The following is a 20,882-nucleotide window of genomic DNA, read 5'->3' as shown; positions in this document are numbered from 1 at the left end:
ACTGGGAACAGATAAACTGAGACATATTCAATTTTTTCAGAGTTTGTGTGAGCAAATGTTGATTCAGAGTGGACAGCACACAGTCCAACAGACAGGATTAAGGAGAAGGCCCAGTGAGAGGCTGTAATGACAGCGCCCCAGAGAGCAGTTTCCAGCTCTCGGCCTCACGTGGAGGGGTGCTGGCTCGGGTAGTGGATGGCCCTCAGCTGTGACTAGTTGGCCGTCAGCTGTTACCAGTTAGCCATTGGCCACTAATATAACTGCCGTGGCTACGCTAGCAAGCACGGATTGCAGCTAGCAAGTGGGGTTAGCAAGTGTGGATGGCGGATTGCAGATCGTGTGAATCCTACTTCCTGCATCTCGCCCGGCCGGCCGCCAGTGAGACTGGGGTACAGGAAGACCCCTCGTTGGGATACTAGCAGATGTTTGCTTTTGTGTCTCGACCAGCCGCCAGCGAGAATACAGTAAGTGGTATAACTCCCCCATCTATGGCTCTGTGGGTGTTCCTTTTTGGCCTCACCATATTCTGCCTTCTGGTGTGGGGAGCGGGACCAGAGACCCTGGATAACGGAGACTTTCAGAGGCAGAGGGAGGGAGGACAGCGAGCGCACACGCACAGCAGCAGGCTGGTTGTGGCCAGGCCCCCTTCCTGCGGGCGGCAGGGGCCTATCCCGCAGGCGACCTGACCAGTGCTGACCAGGTCATTCCCAACTGGCAGGTCTAAGCTGCATCTCTGGGACAGCTGGATCTATAATTAAGTTAAAACTCTGGTTGGGGACACGGAGCTCAGCCTAAGTGACTCCATGCTGGGCCTGTTGACTTTTTTTTAGCATACTTGACAATCAAATTTTCCATTCAAAACAGGAAACATTTCAAGATACTTAGAATTTTGTATAGATATATTTTTTAACGTGAAGTTTAGGTTGCTGAGGTCTCCAAACTTTCCTCCAAAGAAATGTGGCACTTACAACAGTCCTGGCTTTTCATATCACCGAGGGAGATATGAAGCCTCGCAGAAAACTGTTTCCTGACAAAATTACAGTGAGCCTGTGTATTTCAGCAAAGTCAGCTAAACTTTCTGGAAGACAGCCCTCAATATATGATCGCGAAACCTGGATGGCGGGGAGATAACCAATCAGGCTGCTCGGTGACCCTTAGCTCACCCCTATCAATTGCATTAGCATTGAACTTGTCACTTTAAATTAGAAAGGTGACAAAAGTTTAAGAAGGTTACAACAGATTTAATCCTCCACACAAAAGAAAACTATCACTGAATTATATAAGACGTTATCTCCCTCGCCGTCCAGTTTTAGTGATCATATATCGAGGACTGTCTTGCAGAAAGTTTGCTTTCATGAGGATGAAAAGACGTAAGCTCCAAAAGCGGGTGGGAAGCGACCTGCGTTGCCATTACAGTGCATGCCCGTCGGAGTTAGTGCTTGTCTGTGAGGGTTTGCTGGTTCAAGGAAAAGCAAGTGCGTGATGTGTGTCAAAGCTGTCACTCATTGCTCCATTTGCAGGCTGAAGCGTCCCAAGTCACCTTCCCGGGACACTGCCCACGTGGTCAGTAGGCAGGAGAGAGAAGCAGGTCCCTGCTCGCATTGTGATGTCATCGCAGAGCATATCCATGTCTATATTTATAAGAAGGCAGAGGTTAAAGTTTTAGAATAAGACTTGAGTCACGTCCACGGATCAGACTCTGCGTCCCCTAGTGTCTGGGATAAGGCTTCTTCACCTGCCAATTGTTTGAAAAGTGCTCTCCCACGGACCAGCTGTGCTCGTACATCTGTCTCTCCAGATCTCTTTCCACTGAGTGGCATTTTGAGCAGTCTTGACCAATGGAAAAGTCACACACAGTCTCAGTTAAAATTTTTAAAAGCTGCTTTGTTGACATTTCCTCCCATTGAACCCATCGGTTATTTAGCCAAATGCGTACAAACCCCCTGGGTTGGTGGACGTGCAGTTACGTGGAGCTTAGGAAGCTGCTGGATAAGCACGTACCTGTCTGAACGCGGTGCTCAGCGGAGGTCAATAGTACACCGTGGGGTGAAGTGTTTCGATGCAGGGGAAGAAAGTGTGATGGGACACCCTTGTGGGGACATGGGCCGTCGGAGAGACTGAGTGGCAGGTGGAGGCACAGGTGCTCAAAGGCGTCTGTCCGTGCAAAGCCCTGTCTTTGGTGAGTCGGCACAGCCCAGCCATTCCCAGTCCTTGGGACAGCTCTGCGTTGTGGGGACGCTTCTGTAGGAGTCGCCTGCGCTTGGCTAAATGCGAGGCTTCTTCTCATCTCATGATGTGGGCTGGACGTTGAGCGGACTCACGCCATTGTTTCACTGAGAAAATGAGTCTGGGCTTAGTACCGTTTTGATTTAAGACACCATTTCCAGTGGGGTAACTTACCCTGAGATCTAAATCGACATCAGTTATGGCCATGCAAATTCCCAATCTATTTTTCAAATGTCAAAACTCTGAAAAACTAAGAGTGAAGAACCCAGCATTGAGATTTCCAATTCCATAAGACATTCAGATGTAAACATGAGTCTTCTTCACAAATATTCCCCTCCCTCCCTGTCCCTCCTTCTCCCCTCTTTCCTTTCCTTTCCCCTCCTCCCCTCTCTGACCCATTCATGCCGCTCTCTCCTTCCTCCCTCTCTCCTGTCCCTCCCTCTCTCCTCTGCCTCTTCTATGCCCTTCACCCTTCCTCCCCCAGGTAGGGAGCTAGTGAAAGAGCTGTGAACAGTCTTCACTTTTCCACAGGCTCTTCTGGTGACTGTCCTGCACACGAGTGTTTGAAAGCCACTGATGTAGAATGAAGTTGTCACACAGTCACTTATCCTCCTATTTTCCTAAGGGAAACAGGGCCAGGAGAAGCCTATGGCCCTGTGCCTAGCAGTTTGGGGACTTGCTTCTCTGTGATCGTGGACATTTACTGTTAACTTAAATCTCCTAGTTTAATTGCAGATTTTAGCCGGACAATTGGAAGTGTCATCTATTTGACGAGGAAAGTATTTAGGCCAGATTTGAATTCTGAGTCTTAATGAAAGATCCCACTCACTGAGATTTATTTTCAAAGTGATTCAATGAATTACAAATGACTGTTTAATGGAAAAATCACATATGATATTTTTTACCCTAATCACATAATAATTAGAAAATCAGTTACCCTCAGATGATATCTAAAATAAAAGTAAGAATAATAATTATTGCTCTTGTTATACTAGCAATATCTATTGACACTTTTAAATACATATTATGTGCCAGATACTTTTCATTACTAGAATCTCCACATTGAGACCATGATCGATATTATTTGTCTGTATTTTCAGATGAGAAATTGAGGTCTAGAGAATTTCAGGAAGTGGCCCAAGGCCCCAGATTTAGCAGGTAGCTTCACGGGAATTTGAGTCCTATCCTATCTCTTTAATAAGTTTTTCACTTTTATTGCGTGAAACTTTTCCTCAATGATTATAAATTATATACACTACAGTTTCCCACAAGGGCTGGTCTACATTACGTGCATCCATCTATGAAGAAAACTTCATATGTACAAAGAGATAAGGTTTTTATTTTATCGCACATGGTAACTTATTCATTTAGCAAATACTGGCAGAGGCCCTAATTTGTGCCAAAAATTGCCAAAAGGAAATACGTGTCAGCTTTGGGTTGGATGGTTTACAGCTAATTTGCAATGGGTCCGGGTGTGGGCAGCCTTGAGCATAATGGTGCCCATTCATAAAGAAACAAACTGGTGTTGATACTATGGCTCAAAATGAATAGTGTGGTCACGTGTGGTGGACAGTAAGTGCTCAACAAGCCTCCGTGGGTGGGGAGGGGAGGGAGCCCTGACGTGTAGCATTTGCTGGTCCCCACGGTGGAAACTTCCTATGTGACCTGTTTCCAGTCACAGAGCCACAGCCCTGACCAGGGAGTGTGTGGAGATAGGAGTGACGTGCATGCAGCCCCAGCAGCACAGCACGGGGTAGTTACTGGGATCATAGCACATGCTTATTAAATGCAGCCTGACCACCTCCCTGGCCTTCAGGTTTGTCATATCCGTGATGGGACTTGAGGGATTCTGAGTCTTGCTAATTCCAAGTGCTATGCTTTAATCATTGCAGAGCTGCTGTGATCGTTCCAACAGCACTCAGAAGCTAAATCAATCTGTTATTTAGAAAGAATCTGCTTCAGAAAAGTGTCCATTATTCCACCAGGAAAAATGTCGGCACTTTTCTCTGGGCTGTCATGATCTTCAACACATAGCTCTGGGCCCAGATTTGTTTCCTTTCTTTTCTCTTCCTACAAAAGATATAGCTGGGCTTCATGATAGCAGGAAAAGGGGAGGGGAGGGGAGGTAAAAATGTGGAGTAGCCATCATTATAATTCATGCTAACACATTAACTCAAGCAGAGAGTGATTAATTTGGTTTAAACAAACTAGTTCCACCCAATTACAAATGTGTTAAAAGCAGGCAGTGGAGAGTGATGATTGAGTCTAAATATATAACAGATGAAACTGTGCAAAACTGTAGCGATGACTCATAAATATAAAACTTCAGAACAATTGCAACTTCTTCATTATGCCACAATAAAAAAAGAAAAGTTATTGGTAATTCTTGTATTATTTAACAACAACAAAAAGGGGTCACAGTGAGTCTTCCATGCAGAAACCAGAGAGCAGGGTCTAATTTCTTCCACATCGAGGCGACTCCTGTTCACCCTCCAGCATTAATGTTCTCTCAGCTGAAACTACCTCCAAAATGATGGTCCAGATTCCCCTTCTTTATGACTCTATGGAGAGTCCAAGTCTAACTCAATTAGATAAAAATAGCCATTGCTCTGCTCTAATAGGACCCCTGTGATTACAAAACAAAATATACATCAGTCACATTAAAGGTTCTGGAGGGTGGGAGGGGGGGGTAGATCGATGTTTTGCCTGCCTCCCCTTTTCCCCTTTGAAAGTTTAGTGGCAGAACAATGAAAGAACGTGAGTGTCTGGCACCACTGGCTACCATCAGCAGTCCTCTCCATCTTTGGTCTTCAGGGGTGTTATTATTTTTTCATGGAAAATCATCGAGTCAGAAAGTAACACTCCCAGTAGAGAAAGGTCCAGGATGAGGGGAGTGATGGAAACTGGCAGTGGTCACCTTCAGACACACAAGCATGCTCACACTTTCTTTTCATTTGCTCTCTGTTGGAGAAAATTAATTTTTGTTCTGTTATAGGACAGTAACTTTTACTAGCAGAGTGGTTTTGGCTACACTAAATCTCACCCTCCTTTTCAAAGGAGGCAGGAAAAAAAGGGACTTTGTGCACATTGAGAAACAGTAAGTTTCAATCTCGTCTCTCTCACCCTCTGGTGCTGGTTTTGTGCTACTCGGTCAAGGCTGGTGCCCCCAGAATTAGCTTTTCCCTGTGGTCTTTGCGGGACTCTTTATTTGGTTATTCAGCTATCAATAAACTCTGATGACTACACACACACACTCACACAGACACACACACACACACACACACACACCCCAGACACTGGCTGTGATTTCTGGACTTGACCTTATTATCTCCGTGACCTTGAACCAGATATCCAAAACATTGCTGAGCTCCATTTCCTGATGTGCAAAATGAAACAACACGTTACCTAATTCATAGGATTTTTAGTAAGTTCCAGGAGGTAATGAAACTGCAATGCTTAGCAAAGTTGCTGACATCAGCACCTAGGAGACTCACTGTTATTAGTAAACCGCATTTACAAACATAGCTAGTGACTGAGGTAGGTGGAAGCCAGCAGTTAGGTGGAATGATTAGGCTTGTTTAATGATGGTTACACACACACACACACACACACACACACATTCCGCTTGTGATCTGAGACTGTTTCTTTATAATTTGGTTTTGTTCCACACAGTGCTCAGAACTGTTATTCACACAGGGGATCAAGAAATATTTGTTGAAAGAACAAATTCAGTTTTTTTTAAAAAAAAATAATAATAATAAAAACCTCACTAGTTCTTTTTCTTAAAAAAAAAAAAAAAAGTGGTAAAATTTCTCCCTGAATTTAATTATTAGAAGAACTTTTACTTCATCAAAACCTACAGGGCTTGGCAGAATGATTTAACTTGGTAAGTGGAGGATGAATTGGGAAATCTGTGTAATCAAGAGTCTGGTTCGTATCATGCTAAGACTAATATTTCACCTAGGATTTTTTATAAACCTGTCCAATTTTAATACAGTATAGATAATTACATATATATTTTAAGTCATGGTTGATGAACATCATCGCCCCCTTAAAACTATAAACTTCCATGTCACACACTATGCGATTTTAATTCTGAAAGAAAATGTTCGTATGATGACTTCTAGATTTGAAATAGCAGCACACTCTGAGATATTCATGCACAACTGTTGATGCAGTTGGTGATTTTTCTGGGTTTAAGGCCAATTAGTATCAAGAGATAATATGATACAGTCAATAGAGTTCATCTTAAAATCTTCTGAACCAACTGGTGTGCTGAGTCGTGCCAACAAACGTGAGCATCAATACATCTGGTCGCTCTGTAGATCTCTATAATCCATCTCATTTAGGAATCACGCTTTTCCCGCTAATAAATCCCGTAATATGAAACTCTGAAGGATAGCCCACAGTAGAGGATTATCTTTTTAAAAGTCTTGATCGTGTTTTTAAATATCACTTTCATCAATGTTTAGGTTTAGAGCCAATCTCATTACCAATTCCTGTGATTTAGTGCAGCAATTTAGTTACAAATATCTGTGGCAAGAAAGAAAAGATGCAGCGGAAGTGGAGAATGCTACACTGTAACTTTACAGTGTGTCCAGACAACATCAGGACATGCCATGGGGCCCAGTGTTTCCCGAACGTGAATGTGCACTGGGACACTTGGGGGTTTTATTAAGATGCAGATACCCATTTGATGGCAGGGCTGGGGCCTGAGGGTCTGTCCCATGAAGCTCCGAGGCTTTTCATGTCTGGATTACACCCAAAGTAGCAGAATCTAAGAGATTAGGATTAGAAAGTAGAGTTAGAACATAATAGCATGAGAAAAGATTTCCCATGACATCAAAGTCAGAATGCATGGTGTCCAGTCCACGTCAACTTGATTTGCTTATTTAATCATTTCTTCCCAACATATTGGTGAGTATAAATAGTGGGCCTGGAATGTTAACTCCTAACCTCCTCCTCTGGTTGTTGTGATCCTTTAGGGAAATGGGAAGATTTCCTGAAAGGCCAGAGGTTCCTCTGGAAAGCAGACCCACAAGCTGACTATGACCTCAGGAGGGAGGCGGGAAAAGCACATCCTACTCTGAAGGTAACTTTTTATAAAGATGTTATACATTGGTACAAATTATCACTTTCATATCATTGCCAATATCCTCCAAAATCTGTCACCATACCAAACCACATCCCATTATAAATAGAAACAAAACTAAGGCTTTTGCCTTATTACATACGTAGCTATATGTGGAGAAAAGTGTAAATTATAGGGAAAAAAGGTAAGTCTGTTATCTAAGCAAAGGATGTCTGTTTTCCTTAGGATTCTTTTGGTTGCAAACAATGAAAAGTCACCTGTGTTCAATGTAAGAATGGAAGATTTAGAATAAGGATGTTGGGGTCATCAGGAGTGGACTGGAATAAGGGACTGGACGGCTGCAGAGAATCATGGAAATACTCTGTGTTTTTTATTGTTTCTTTCTGCGCATGTGACTTCTTTTGTCTCACTGAATGCAGCTTTCCCTGCTACCTACTCGGGAGTGGGAAGTAGCCAGTGGCTTCAGCTGCTATCTGACTTCTTCCAGAAAACGTCCAGGGGGAGACTAGCCTCTTTATCTTAATTCACAGTTTGCAGGGAAGAGACTTTGATGGCTTAAGCAGAGACAATGTCATCCAATTCTAAATCAATGAACTGCAGTTAAGGGATTTGATGCCATCTACCCTCAGCTGTCCAGTGACAGCATGTGGTGGGGACGGGTTGGATACACTCTGCAAGGAAGAGACGGACAAATAGCAAGCACTGTCCAGCATAGGTGGGGACGCTTGAAGGCCGACTTGCTGGCGTTCTTTCAACCACGTCCCAGCCGGCAGCAGCCACGCCCTATAGGTGGCACTGACCTCAGCTCCCAGACACTTCTGAGGTGCTTAAGCCAGTTACGGCAATTCTACATACAGCCCTTACCAATGACTGGCTCAAGAACGGAGGTTCTGAGAAAATTTGGGTCAATAAGATGAGAGGAGGTTTCCTGGGGATGCCTGCAAGAGCTTCTGCCTCACTCTTGAGACCAATCAGGGAAGCCAGCCTACAGGCCAAAGGGAAACTGTAGGTACAATAAAAGGTCATTCCCTAAAAATGTCCGATATTGAGCGCAAACCATCTGATCTTCTTTTACTCATTTGTTAGTTCAAAAATAACTCACCATGTTTCACATCTCTTCATAGATTAATATGCCTCTTGAGGACTCGGCAGTAACTGAAAGCAGCTGGTACATGGCACCTACAGTAGCTTGTTGGAAACAATTCTGAGGGCCGGTTTCTTAACCCATTTTTCAAAGGGTATCAATTTGTCTCAGAGTGTTGTTGACTCAGATTACACACGGAAATCAGTAGATACGTCTGGCCAAAGCAGACAAACAGAGGACGAGCTCCTTCACAGTTTCCATCATGTAACAACCAAACGAAAAAGTGAAACATCCTAGCCCACATATGCGTCATCTTAGAAAGGAATCAGTGGTTTGATCAAATGTTCCACTCTCCCTCCCTTCACGCTGACTGATGGTTTGGGCCCTGAGAGAGCAAATTCTGACTGTATTGTTGATAAATGGAAGGTAGTTACTATGTCTTATAAGGTAGTTTATATGTTGATAAATGTGTAGTAGCTTGTCTGTCCTTGTAAGGACAGACAAATACAGTCAACACATATAGGCTATACTAAAACATTAGATACAATGGATGGGGGCGGAAAAGATTCTAGACAGTCCATATTATTTCAACAGTTCATGAAACCCTAGGTTTTGTTTGTTTGTTTGTTTGTTTGTTTTTTACTCTAAGTTAGCTATTGAGAATCTAGAGAGTTTTCAATAGCATATAATATTTTCAAAAATTCACCTTTAAAATAAATGTATACTATGTTTTAAGATTTTTTGCTTCTTATTGCAATACCGGAGCCCCAATAATCAGCTGAGCGACAACACTCACCTGAATCCCTTTTTATTATGACAGGTGATAATGAAAATAGCCAACATGTCATGTGTCTACTGTATACTGAATTGTGAGCTTTTAACTTTACCTGTATTATCTCATTCTAACTCATCAAAGCACCATGCAATAGGAGCTGTTTAATCCCATGTTCCAGACGAGGCCAGTGAAGGTGACCCGCCCAAATCACACAGCTGATAAAAAGCACAGCTCAGATCCCAATTCGTGTCTGTCTGTGTGACACTAACATCCAAGCCCTTAACCTCTAGTAGATACAGCTACCAATTATTTCATAGACTCTAAATACCCTTCAGAAATACTTGGGCTTCATTCCTAAAGAGGTCACAAAATTAATACGGCTGTTAGTCACCAAAGTTTACTGAAGGTCACAGGTAAAGGCTGTCACTCTCCTCTTTTGAAAAGCAAGTTGTTCCTTCAAAATCCAGGTGGACCTGGGAGGGAAAGAAGCAAAGAGGTTTCAGTCTACCTTAACTCATTGCCCGGCATCGACCCTGTAAATTTCACAACGCTCGTGCTCAGCCTACCTGAACATGAACTCTCAATTTTTAGTCCTTATTTTCTACAAGTTTATAAGTTACACCAACAAGTATTTTATTGGCCATGGTAGTCACATAAATTTCAGGCAAGCTCAATTCTTTTCAGTGCACTTCTTCCAGGAATGCTAGGTTTATATACTAGAATGATTTTGTTTACATATGTGGTGTGTGTGTGTGTGTGTGTGTGTGTGTGTGTGTGTGTGTGTGTGTTAGACAGGAAAGTGGCTGGGGTGATGGGCAATGTCATGTATAGTCACTTCAGAAAAATTCATCCTTCAACTAACTTCTAATGCTCAAACGACTCAAAAATGACAGAAATGCAGAGGAATTATTGATATGACAATCCTCCACTCTTGATCCTTTGACCTTATCTCTGTTATTAGATTTCTTCTAATAGGTTTTTTTTAATCTTTATTTTCAGAGTGATAAAGACATAGAGAAACATAAATGTATTTCCTTCCAGTCCCTCAGTTTGGAAATACTAGTCCGATCTTTAAACAGCATTAAAAATGTAAATTGGTCTCAGAGTCAGAATATCCACATGTGACTTTTCACTTCAAAGCATTACCTTTGTGACTTTAGGCAAGTTATTTAATAGTACAAACCCTAGTTTTCTGAGATCCTAATAATACTCCCTCATAAGATTGATAGGATTATTTGAGATAACAATGTAAAGGGCCTAGAATTTATGTGATGTGTATTTATTTATTTTTTAATATACTGTGCACTTGTTACTAAAAGATTCTGCTTGAATTGAAAGACCCAGTTTTCCAAGGTTCACAAGCGTTTCTTTTTTTCCTGGATAAGAAGAGGACTCTACCGCAGAACATCTCTCGTGAGTACCATTGTTTCAGGTTTAAAGTGTTTAGGCTACTAGATTGTAACGATGGCAGATCTCCACGCTGGTTTCCTCAAAGTTGACTCAGTGAGCATTTATTAAAACTGACTCCATGTATGGCGATCTACGCGTGGTCCTTAGCCACGGGCAACTGGAACCTGATGCCTGGAGATACTCGCTCATGTCCTGAGGCATTTTAGGGCATTGCAGTTTGGGAGACGGGGAGCTTCTAATGGACAGAGGTCATGGGCACAGCTACGATCTCCCCATGTGCAGTCGCGTTCCCGTAACAAATGATTGTCCTATCAGAAGTGTCAGTAGTGCAGGGCTTGAGAAATCCTACACTGCAGTAATCCCTGGTGGGGAGAGGGGACAGAAAGCAGAACTTGAGTTTGTTTCTGTTCGCAAGGAACCTGTAGTGTATTCTGGAAAGAAACATGCATGCTTGGTAGAGTTAGAGAGTACAAGACAAAAACGGGTAACGCTGGCTACTTTTGCTCTGGGATATTACCAGGCGGTGTATTGAATGCCCTTCATGTATTATTTTATTCAGTCAGTAGGGTAGAGTTCTATTATGATCCCTAGTTTATTGATGAAGAAACAGACATAGTAACGTTGCAGAGTTTGCCCAAAGTGAGGCAGCTGATAAGTTTTGGAGCTGGAATTAAAGCCTGTCTCTCTGATTTCAGAGCCAGAGTGAAATTCTTAAGCTATAAAGAATCACGTGTAACTTATGGTCAAGGTGACTTGCTGAGCTCAAGCTCTGATACATCTCTGTTGCTTTAAAAGCATATAGATGTTAAATAAGCAAAAAGAGAGAAAACCATAAACATGTGGAGTTAACCCTCACCATTCATGCATTTTGTTTGTGCGAGTTGGCCTGCTGCTGAAATGTATCTCACTCCAAAACCAATAGTCACAATGCTTTGTGCTCACGGCACAGAGCAGGGAAACAATGGAAGCCCCAAGCGATGCGCTCACTGAGGTCAGACGGGGTGACGCTCTCTTCTCCTTTCAGCTCTCCTACTGTAAACAAGTGTCCTTTTACGGCATATTTTTCAGTTTTGTGATATCTTCAGGTGATTTCATTGTTTAAAACAGCCCACGAGCACAGTACCAAAGTGCTCTGTAGGGTTCCTAAGGGCCAGAGGTCACGATGTGCCCAAAGGAGGAAAAACACTTGGTCAGATGAGCTTTGTCCAGACAGGAGTCCTAGTTCTCTTGGCCTTGAGTCCATCATAGACACAGCCAATGGAAGAAAGAACGGTAAGCTGGACTTCATCAAAATGAAAAGCTTCTGCTCTGCAAATGACAAGGTCAACAGAATTAGAAGAAAAACCATAGAGTGGGAAAACAATATTTGCAAAAGTCACATAAAGAACTATCATTCCAAATATACAAAGAAGTCTTAAAACTCAACCATCAGAACACAAACAACCTAGTTAAAAATTGGGCCAAAGAACTTTACAGACACCTCAACAAAAAGGGTATACAGGTGACAAATAAGCATACAAAAAGATGATCACATCATATGCCATCAGGAAAATTAAAATAAATTAAAACGAGGCCATTAAACACCTACTAAATCCAGAGCACTGACAACACCGAGTGCAGGTGGGGATGTGGAGCAGCAGGAACTCACACATAGTCATGGGAATGCAAATGGCGCAGCCACTCTGAAGACAGTTCGGTGGTTTCTTACCAAACTAAACGTAGTCTTACCACACGACTTAGGAACAGTGCTCCTTGTTATTTACCTAAATTAACTGAAAACTTACATCCACGCCAAACCTGCACATAGATGTTATAGCAGCTGTATTCCTAATTGCCAAAACTTGGAAGCCACCAAGATGTGCCTCAGTAGGTGATGGATACATAAATAAACTGTGATCCATCCAGACAATGGGATATTATTCAGCGCTGAAAAGAAATGCACTGTGAAGCCATGAAAAAACATGGCAGAACCTTAAATGCATAGAATAAGCAGAAGAGCCCAGCTGCAAAGGCTATACACTGTACGATCCCAACCTTACGGCATTCTGGACAAGGAGAAACTGTGGGGACAAGAAGAAGCACAGTGATTGCTGAAGGAGTTGGGGACGGGTGATCAGGCAGAGCACTGAGGATTTGGGGAGAGTGAAAACACTCTGCATCACCTTATAGTGATAGATACATGTCACTATACATTTGTCTAAACCCACAAAATGTACAACAGCAAGAGTGAACCCCAATTTAAACTATGGACTTTGGATGATGATGACTTGTCAATGTAGTTTCATCCTTGGTAACAAATGCAGCATTTTGATGAGTGATGTTGATAATGGAGGAGGCCGTGTGTGGGGAGGGGGAGGCGGTGTATGGGCAGTCTCTGTCTAAAAAATAAATTATTAAAAAATAGAAGTTAAGTTATTGATGGTCTCACCATTTGGTCATGATGGTGCCAGCAGGTGGAAACGGTTTGCTGATATCAAGGCCCTAGATTTGTAACACTATGCTTCTCTTTGCTGAAAGTCAAAAGGCCCATGTATTTGCACTTGTTCTATGAAGAACAGCCCTTGAGGAAACACGTTTTGCGTCCAACGGCAATACTAGAGAGGGAATGGCCAAGAAAAGACATTTACTGACTTAAATCAAGTATATTTTACCTCCAATCAAGTTTGACTAGTGATGTAGAAATGATGTGAGAACTGAATTGTACAGATCAAAAGGAAGTCAGACAGTACCTACTTTAAGTCCATTTAAGAATAGAACTCTTATTTTTATCATAGCAATTCCAATTCACGACTTTCCATAAAGAAAAGGCAGACAACAGTCGTGATGAACCTCAGCTATTTTTATACATTTTTTTTTTCCACCAAAAGATCCAAATTGCCCATCCCCTTGTCAGATCTTTCAAAGCCTTCCAACAGGTTCCTCACTGGCAGAAATATCTTTCTGCAAAGCTTAATTTATCTACTTGATTTGCATATAGCTCATAGATGTCTTAAGTCATACATATTATTATTGCAAAATTTCTTAATGATAGAACACTTCTCTAAGACAATTGAAAATTCACTGAGTTGTCCACATGACCCCAAAATGTCATCATACACAAGATATGACTTGTAAATGCATAAGCAGATAGACCCAATGGACCACTCATTTGTTCATCTACAGCTAATAAAGCTGCTGCTTGAGTTACATCCTGATAAACCCATCATAAGGTGAAAATATCACAAGTTGAAAGTGCATTTAATATACCTAAGCTACCGAGCATCATAGTTTAACGTACCCTTAAATGTGTTGAAAACACAATATCCAAAAACCACCGGCAACCCAGTTCACTGTAGAGCATGGGTTGTTTACCCTCGTGATCACGTGGCCAGCTGGCACCTGCCCTGCCCAGCACCACGAGAGAGTTCTAGCCTGGGAGATCAAAGTTCAAAATTTAAAGTACGGTTTCTGCTGACTGCATATTGCCATTATCCCATCATAAACTCAAAAAATCATAGGTAGAACCATTGTAACTCGGGGATCATCTACAGTTAATCAAAGTCCATAGTTTATAGAATTAAGAGCCTTGGGAAGGGATATTTTTATAACAACCATAAGCATCCAATAACAAAGCAAATAAACTCTAGAGCTAGAAGGTCAATAAAATTGCATGCTTGAAGTTCACTGTGACTTATATTTAAGCAGTCGGAAACTATCTATCACATGAGTTACCATATGTGCCCCTTATTACCAGAGAATGTGACACAAATGAAAACTGTTTTTCACATGCAGTAGAAGAGAAGTTTACTATATGAAGACAATAACAGACCACGAACATGGTTTATATATTGAAAGGGCAAATATTGGTGTGTTGTTTTTTTAATGTTACTTAAGAACTGTGGTAAATGCACATTTATTACAAAAATTTCAATAAAAGTATTGCTTTGCTATGCACAGGCTTTCAGCATAAAATCTGTTTTTGAAACCCAACATTAAATGAAGGTTGAAAACACTTATAAATGCAATCATTCATAAGAAAAGTATAGTGCGAATGTGAAGGGAAAGGATGAGAATACTTGTAAGTGCCTAAATATCCATCTAGGCGCCAAAATGGAAATGTTGAAAGTGAACAGACACCTTAAGATGCTTAATCATAGAGCTGGGAGGACTATGGGTGGAGCTGGACCCCTTGTTAACGCTCCAGTCTTGACTTCCTGTTGAAGTCTGTGGTAACTTCAGGGGGAGGGACGCAAATAAAGGGGGGGCCATGTCAGGGGCCCCTCCTTCTTCCCACACGGGTGGCCGGTGGGCAAGGCCTGTGGGCAAGACCAGGGAGTGTGCACTGCACTCCTTGGTTCTGTCTCTTTTTCTTTTTGTGAATAAACCATTTTCCTTTGGTGGGTTATCTGGAGGATCATTTGGCCAGTTGACATAAGTCACACACAGTAAAGTGTGGCTCAGACCATTTCACCCCTGTCCTTCTAGACATGCTCAGTGCTCTCACCCCACATGTATCTGAAGTAATGCGTTCAATCCCTCCATCATTGACTCACCGAATACGTACGGAGTGTGTGACACAATCCAGGGACAGAGTAAAGTGCAGATCTGTACACGTGTCAGGACCTGCAGGGGATGAAACAAGGCAGCACCTGAAGAGCCGTCGGGCAGATCTCAGAGGCGGGCAGAGCTGTGTGGGCCAGGAGGTGGGGAGATGCCCCAGGCTGAGACCTGCAGGCGAACACAGCAGGGGAGGGCCAGGCCCAGGGAGTGTGGGGAGCGGGAGGTGGCTTCTCACCTGGAGACGCAGTGAGCTGGCGAGGGGAGCTGCTAATGCGACATCTGCCTTCTCTCGACTGCAGGCTGAAATGCCACCCTTCCACGAGCGATGGCTTCCTGGGAGTCCCTCGTTCTCCAAGAAAAGTACCTTGGAAAATCGGATCCTCCATATGAAACCGAGGTCTCAGCACAGAGCAATATGCAGTCGTCAGATCTTCCAAAGGAGACCGTTTGGACCCGGCTTCTGTGACTCACAGAGCAACTTGTTCTCCCACACACGGAACAACAGAGAAAGTTTGGATATTTGGCTTTTCTGGAGTTATCTTATATTCACTCCAATTTTCCATGGGAACCAACAGTAACCCACACCAAATACACACACACACACACACAGAAAACACCTCCACAAATTGTCTGCTCTGCATCTCAGATTTCCTGCAGCCAAGACCAACATCTGGCTTGGGCAGAGCCGAACCACCTATCTCTTTACAAGGACAGGGAGTGGGGTCGGCTTCCCGCTGCACTGGGCCCCAGGCTCTCAGTTACCCACACTTGAGTTAATGGTCTACTGTCATCATCTTTATATTCCTCATGCGTTTTGAACAAGGAGCCCTGGGTCTTCATTTTGCACTGGGACTTCCAAATTATATGATCGATCATGGGAGAGACAATGGGGACAGGAATAAATCTAGACTGTATCAGGGACCAAGAAAAGGCTATAGGGGAAAGATAAGGAAACAGGGTTTTCGAATATCATCTCTCACATACTCTCTTGACTGTTTTCTCTATATCTGTGTGCTCCATAAACATTTTGAATGACTATAAACTCACTATTGTTTTCTAAACTTACTTAAATACTGATTTGACCATATCTGAAGTAATAATATTTGTGAAATCATGAGTTTCAGGACCCAACCATGTACATTTCTGAAATATTTCAAAAATAAATGAATATCCTTAAAAATGAGTGTGTCTGGCATACCGGCTAAGCTCACCCAAGTGCTCCCAGGAGAAGGCTCACCACACTCTGGGAAACGCTGAGACGTGTAATGAGAGACTGCGCATTTGACACCTCCTTGGTGAAGGTAGCTATCCATCTGTAAGGCGAACAGAGAAAGGGGCAAGTTATTGTTTCCTTGAAGTATGCTCTCTGTTGTTTGATCATCAAACCCCTGTAATTCTCTGTACTGTCCCCAGTTAACTGCACTCTAAGCCACGCCCACTCCTCCAGGCTCTCAGTAAGGTGACAGTGGCTATCTTAGTGACAGACCTCGATTCCTGCGCTGTCAGTCACACCAGTCTTAGCTGAGGAGTCCAGGACATGCAGACTCTGCTTACCGGGCGGCACACAGCCCAGTATGAGGTCTGTGATTGCAAATATTTTCACCACAATCATGAGTCACATATTTGGTCAGCAGTGAACTGCATATACAGCGGTGGTCCCATAGATTACAGTGGAGCTGAAACATTCCCACCACCTGGTGACATCAGAGCCATCCTAAGGTCATAGCACGATGCATCGGTCACGTGTTTGTGGGGACGCTGGTGTGCACAAACCCCCTGAGCTGCCAGTCGTCTGACAGAACAGCACAGACAGTTCCGTCCAGGACGAAATACGTGGTGATGACAACTACCTGTGTTACTGGCTTATGCACTTGCTACACCAGCTTTTATTGTTACTATACAGCGTGCACCTTCCACCTACTAAAAACGTTTGCTGTAAGACAGTAGCCGTGTTACACCAGCACCAGCCTCCTGCATCTGTTTACCACATCTCTCAATGGCCTCATTGTCTCTTGTGCTTGATTTCTTCTCAGCCCATTTTGTCCCTCATGGCCCCTAAGGCACAAAATCCTGCTGTGCTCCCAGTAAGAGGCCACATCGAGTGACTGACCAGGAAACAAATTTAAAAGGGATTCAGAACTTGAAGGTGGAAAGGCAGTGAAGTCGTCGCTCAGCAGTCAGGCCTGCCCTGTCCCACCATGGCTGTGGTCCTGAAGAACAAGAACAAAGTGACGGAAGCTGTGAAAGGATCTGCTTCACTGAGGTCAGAAGATGGACTGACCTCAGGAGGTGGACAACTCAGGAATGGCCTGGAGAAACTGTGATGACCTGGGAGGGAGACCAGATGCAGATTTTCCTCCTCAGCACCATGACGATCGTGGCCAAAGCCGAAAGTGTGTGATGTTGAAAGAAAAGGTCGGGCCTGACTCTGCTGTTGAATTTACTCCTAGCTCTGGGTTACTTAAGGGATTTAAGCATCGTTATTCATTATGACTCATAAGTGAGTGGTGAGTCTGCCAGAGTTGATGTGAAGGCAGCTGAAGAATTTTCAGAAACTTCAGATCAGCTGACTGGGGCGGAAAATTACTCGCCAGAGCAAATAGTCAATCTAGATGAAAACTCCCTCTTCTGTAAACGGACCCTGAAAGGACTTTTCATCCAGAAGGAGGGCAAGTCAGTGCCAGGTTTCGGGGCTTTTACGGACCGGGTGACAGTCTTGCTTCGGGGCAGTGTTGCAGGCTGCAAACTGAGACCCTTTGTGATCTGAGAACCCCAGGGCCTTCAAGCATGTTAGACAGTACCCAGTGCCAGTCAGGAGACACGGACGGCACAGCTCCGCTTCCAAGCAGCCCTCCAGAATTGCTGCTACACCAGCAAAATGGAGAAGTGCTGTGAGGACAATAATGTGCATTTCAAAAATTTGCTTCTTGTTGGTAATGTTCCCGGACACCTGCCTCTTATGGGTGACCTTGCTCCCAATGTCACAGTTGTGTTTCTCCTTCCAAACACCACCTCTGACCAACCAGGGGGTCAGGGAGTTATGGTTAGGGAGCTATATAGCAGCTTTTAAGGCCACTGTGCTTCCAGGCTGTTGCTGCACTTGAAAAGGACACTGAGAGGACATGAATTCACTTCTGGAAGGATCACAACATCTCTGCATCGAGAGCCTTGCTTGGGCTCTTGGGGCCATGTCACCAAGGACTGTAGGAGTGGCTTCTGGAAGAAGACACTCAAGAGGCTCATCCATGTTTTCAAAGGGTTTGCCAAGGAGGAGGGAGCTGCAAACGTCACCAGGGCTGTGGCAGAGATGACAAACGACATGACCTGGTGTGGATGAGGGTGGCATCAGGGAGCTCCTAGAGGGGTCCCTGAGGAGATGTCTAACCAGGGTTGGTGGGGCGGGAGCAGGGACGCACACCTGCAGGAGGCAAGAGAAGAGGAAACTGCAGGAGAAGAGAAAGAAGACAAACCCCTAAGAACACTCACAGTGAGGGTTTAGCAGACGCTTTGTAGACCTCAACAAGCTCCTTAAAAACTCCAAAAATGTGGCCCAACACTGACAGGTTTTCATTAATGGAGAGGACCACTCATGGTGTGTTATCTGTTTACAAACAAAACTATGATGAAAAAGAGACAAACCAAGCGAACCACGTGGTCATCTTTATATCACCATGGACTTATTTCTGAGAAGAGAGACACCCCCTCAAGAAGAGCTCCAGGCAGGTCCTTCAAGAGGTGGTCCAGGAGAAGGCACTGTCATCACAGGAGATGGCACCCCCGTGCGTGCTACTGCCCCTGAGGATCTTCCAGTGGGACAAGATGTGGATGTGGACACAGTGATACTGACCACGCTGACCGTGTGTGGGGCTAGGCCAGTGTGTGTCCGTTTCTAACAAAAGAGTTTAAAAAGTAATATATATATATATATATATATATATATATATATATATATATACAAAACAGTTTCTAGAATAATAATATAAGACAATATTTTTGCTGTACAATGTGTTTGTGTTTTAAGCTAAGTGTTATTAAAAGAGTCAAAAAGTTTGTAAAGTAAAAACTTATAGTAAGCCAGCTTTGTTTATTATTGAAGAAAGAAAAATACCTCTTTATAAATTTAGCGTAGCCTAAGTGACCAGTGTGTATAAAGTCCCCAGTAGAGGACAGTTATGTCCTTCACACTCACTCACACTCGCACTCACTCCCTGACTCACTCAGAGCAGCTTCCAGTCCTGCAGGCTCCATTCACCGTGAGCGTCCTGCACAGGTGGACCACTGTTTATCTTTCCCACCATATTTTTACTCTCCCTTTTCTGTATTTAGATGTTTAGATACACGGATATGTACCCGGTGGTACAGCTGCCCACACACTCAGGACCAGCACAGGCTGCAGGCTCGGAGCCTCCACAGCCCCCCCAGACTGCTCCTTCTCGCCACACTGGGGACTCCAATTAGTTCAAAATTCTCCTTTAGTCCTTCTGTGCTTTTCACAATTTAAAAATATTTCCCTACGACCTCACTACCTTTGTGTTTAATTACAACCCTTCTGATAGTTTAGATTCCCACATTCTTCCTTGTCTTAAAAAAGGAAAACATATGTATAAACATATATATCAATATTCATATATATCTAGAGATATTGGTAGATATATCAATATCTTGCATTTTCTCTATCTCAGCTTTGCTAGTAAGATTTTATTTAGGTATTTAAACACAAACCACAGACACATTTTGGATTTTAAAAAAATAATACCCAATTATTATTTTTATCATAATCATTACCATCATTAATATAAATCGTATTTAATCCATCATTGTAAATTTCTTGGGTAACCAATCACTAGTTCTAAACTCGTCAAAAAATAAATACAAAATAATTAAAATATCCATCACATTGTCATTTAAATAAAATGTTTGTGATAAAGTATTATAAATGCTCTTGGGTCTTCAAAAATACTTTAGAAAAATCCTCAGAATTTTAAATAAAGCAGCAGTGTATTTAAATTCAAAAGGAAAAAAATTTAAATCAGTTGCTATATTTAAAAATCTTTCTTTCTCAAAGCCATAGTTTCTTTTAGCAAAGAAGTTGTGAAGGGCTCTATAAGCAATTGCGATTTGTATTTGACAGTAAAATTACTATTTGTGCTTCTTCATTGAACAGCTATTTTCAGACCTAGACTAATGTTATGAGGTTGGTGCAAAAGTAATTGCAGTTTAAAAGGTTAAAAACAATTGCAAAAAACGCAATTACTTTTGCACCAACCTAATAATATATGAACTCATTTCAAAACAATTATTGAGTGTATCTGACTGTTACTTATACCCACTTTCAGATGATTAGTTGGATCAATGCCCCAGCACACCTTAACCCACTCTAACCTACTCCTACGCCAAGACACTCTGGAGCCTGACACATATAATTCCTAATTATAAAGCTCTAATTAATTCGAACACACTGTTGCAATCAAAATTGGAAAACACTTTGGAGTATTCTCAAATTTTAGAAAATGATATAACACTGTGTGCTGTAGTTCTCCCTCTATTGTATCTAAAAAAAAAAGAGGCTAAACATGAACCTTTTGGTTTCACAATTTCTATTTTGTTTCGTTCTGGTTCTCTCTTAGAATCAGGAAGTGACATTCACCTCCATGATCAACTGATGCTCTTTCTTCTTCTTGTATCTTCTCAACAAGTGAAAAAAGCCAACTGTTCCCAAGTCAGAGCCCTAACTAAACTGCAGAACTTCCTAAGGA

The 20,882-nt window shown here is 42.7% G+C and overlaps 1 long non-coding RNA gene across 3 annotated transcripts; it reads right to left on the bottom strand.

Moving 5' to 3' along the window:
- Nucleotides 1-3,195: 3,195 nt before the first annotated feature.
- Nucleotides 3,196-15,585, bottom strand: LOC141567142 (uncharacterized). Of its 3 annotated transcripts, none has more exons than XR_012489540.1 (5): nucleotides 15,362-15,585; nucleotides 15,120-15,189; nucleotides 13,016-13,181; nucleotides 9,569-11,895; nucleotides 3,196-7,003 (listed from the first exon to the last, which is right to left on the bottom strand). It is a non-coding gene; the product is annotated as an uncharacterized LOC141567142 (long non-coding RNA). The 3 variants fall into 3 exon arrangements; XR_012489541.1 differs by having other exon boundaries at nucleotides 3,196-9,650; nucleotides 9,744-11,895; XR_012489539.1 differs by having other exon boundaries at nucleotides 3,196-11,895.
- Nucleotides 15,586-20,882: the final 5,297 nt, after the last annotated feature.

The sequence above is a fragment of the Rhinolophus sinicus genome, linkage group LG10, assembly GCF_036562045.2.
Source record: "Rhinolophus sinicus isolate RSC01 linkage group LG10, ASM3656204v1, whole genome shotgun sequence".
Classification (NCBI taxonomy): Eukaryota; Metazoa; Chordata; class Mammalia; order Chiroptera; family Rhinolophidae; genus Rhinolophus; species Rhinolophus sinicus.
Note: the sequence above shows the minus strand (reverse complement) of the source record. Positions and strands in the feature narration are given on the sequence as shown.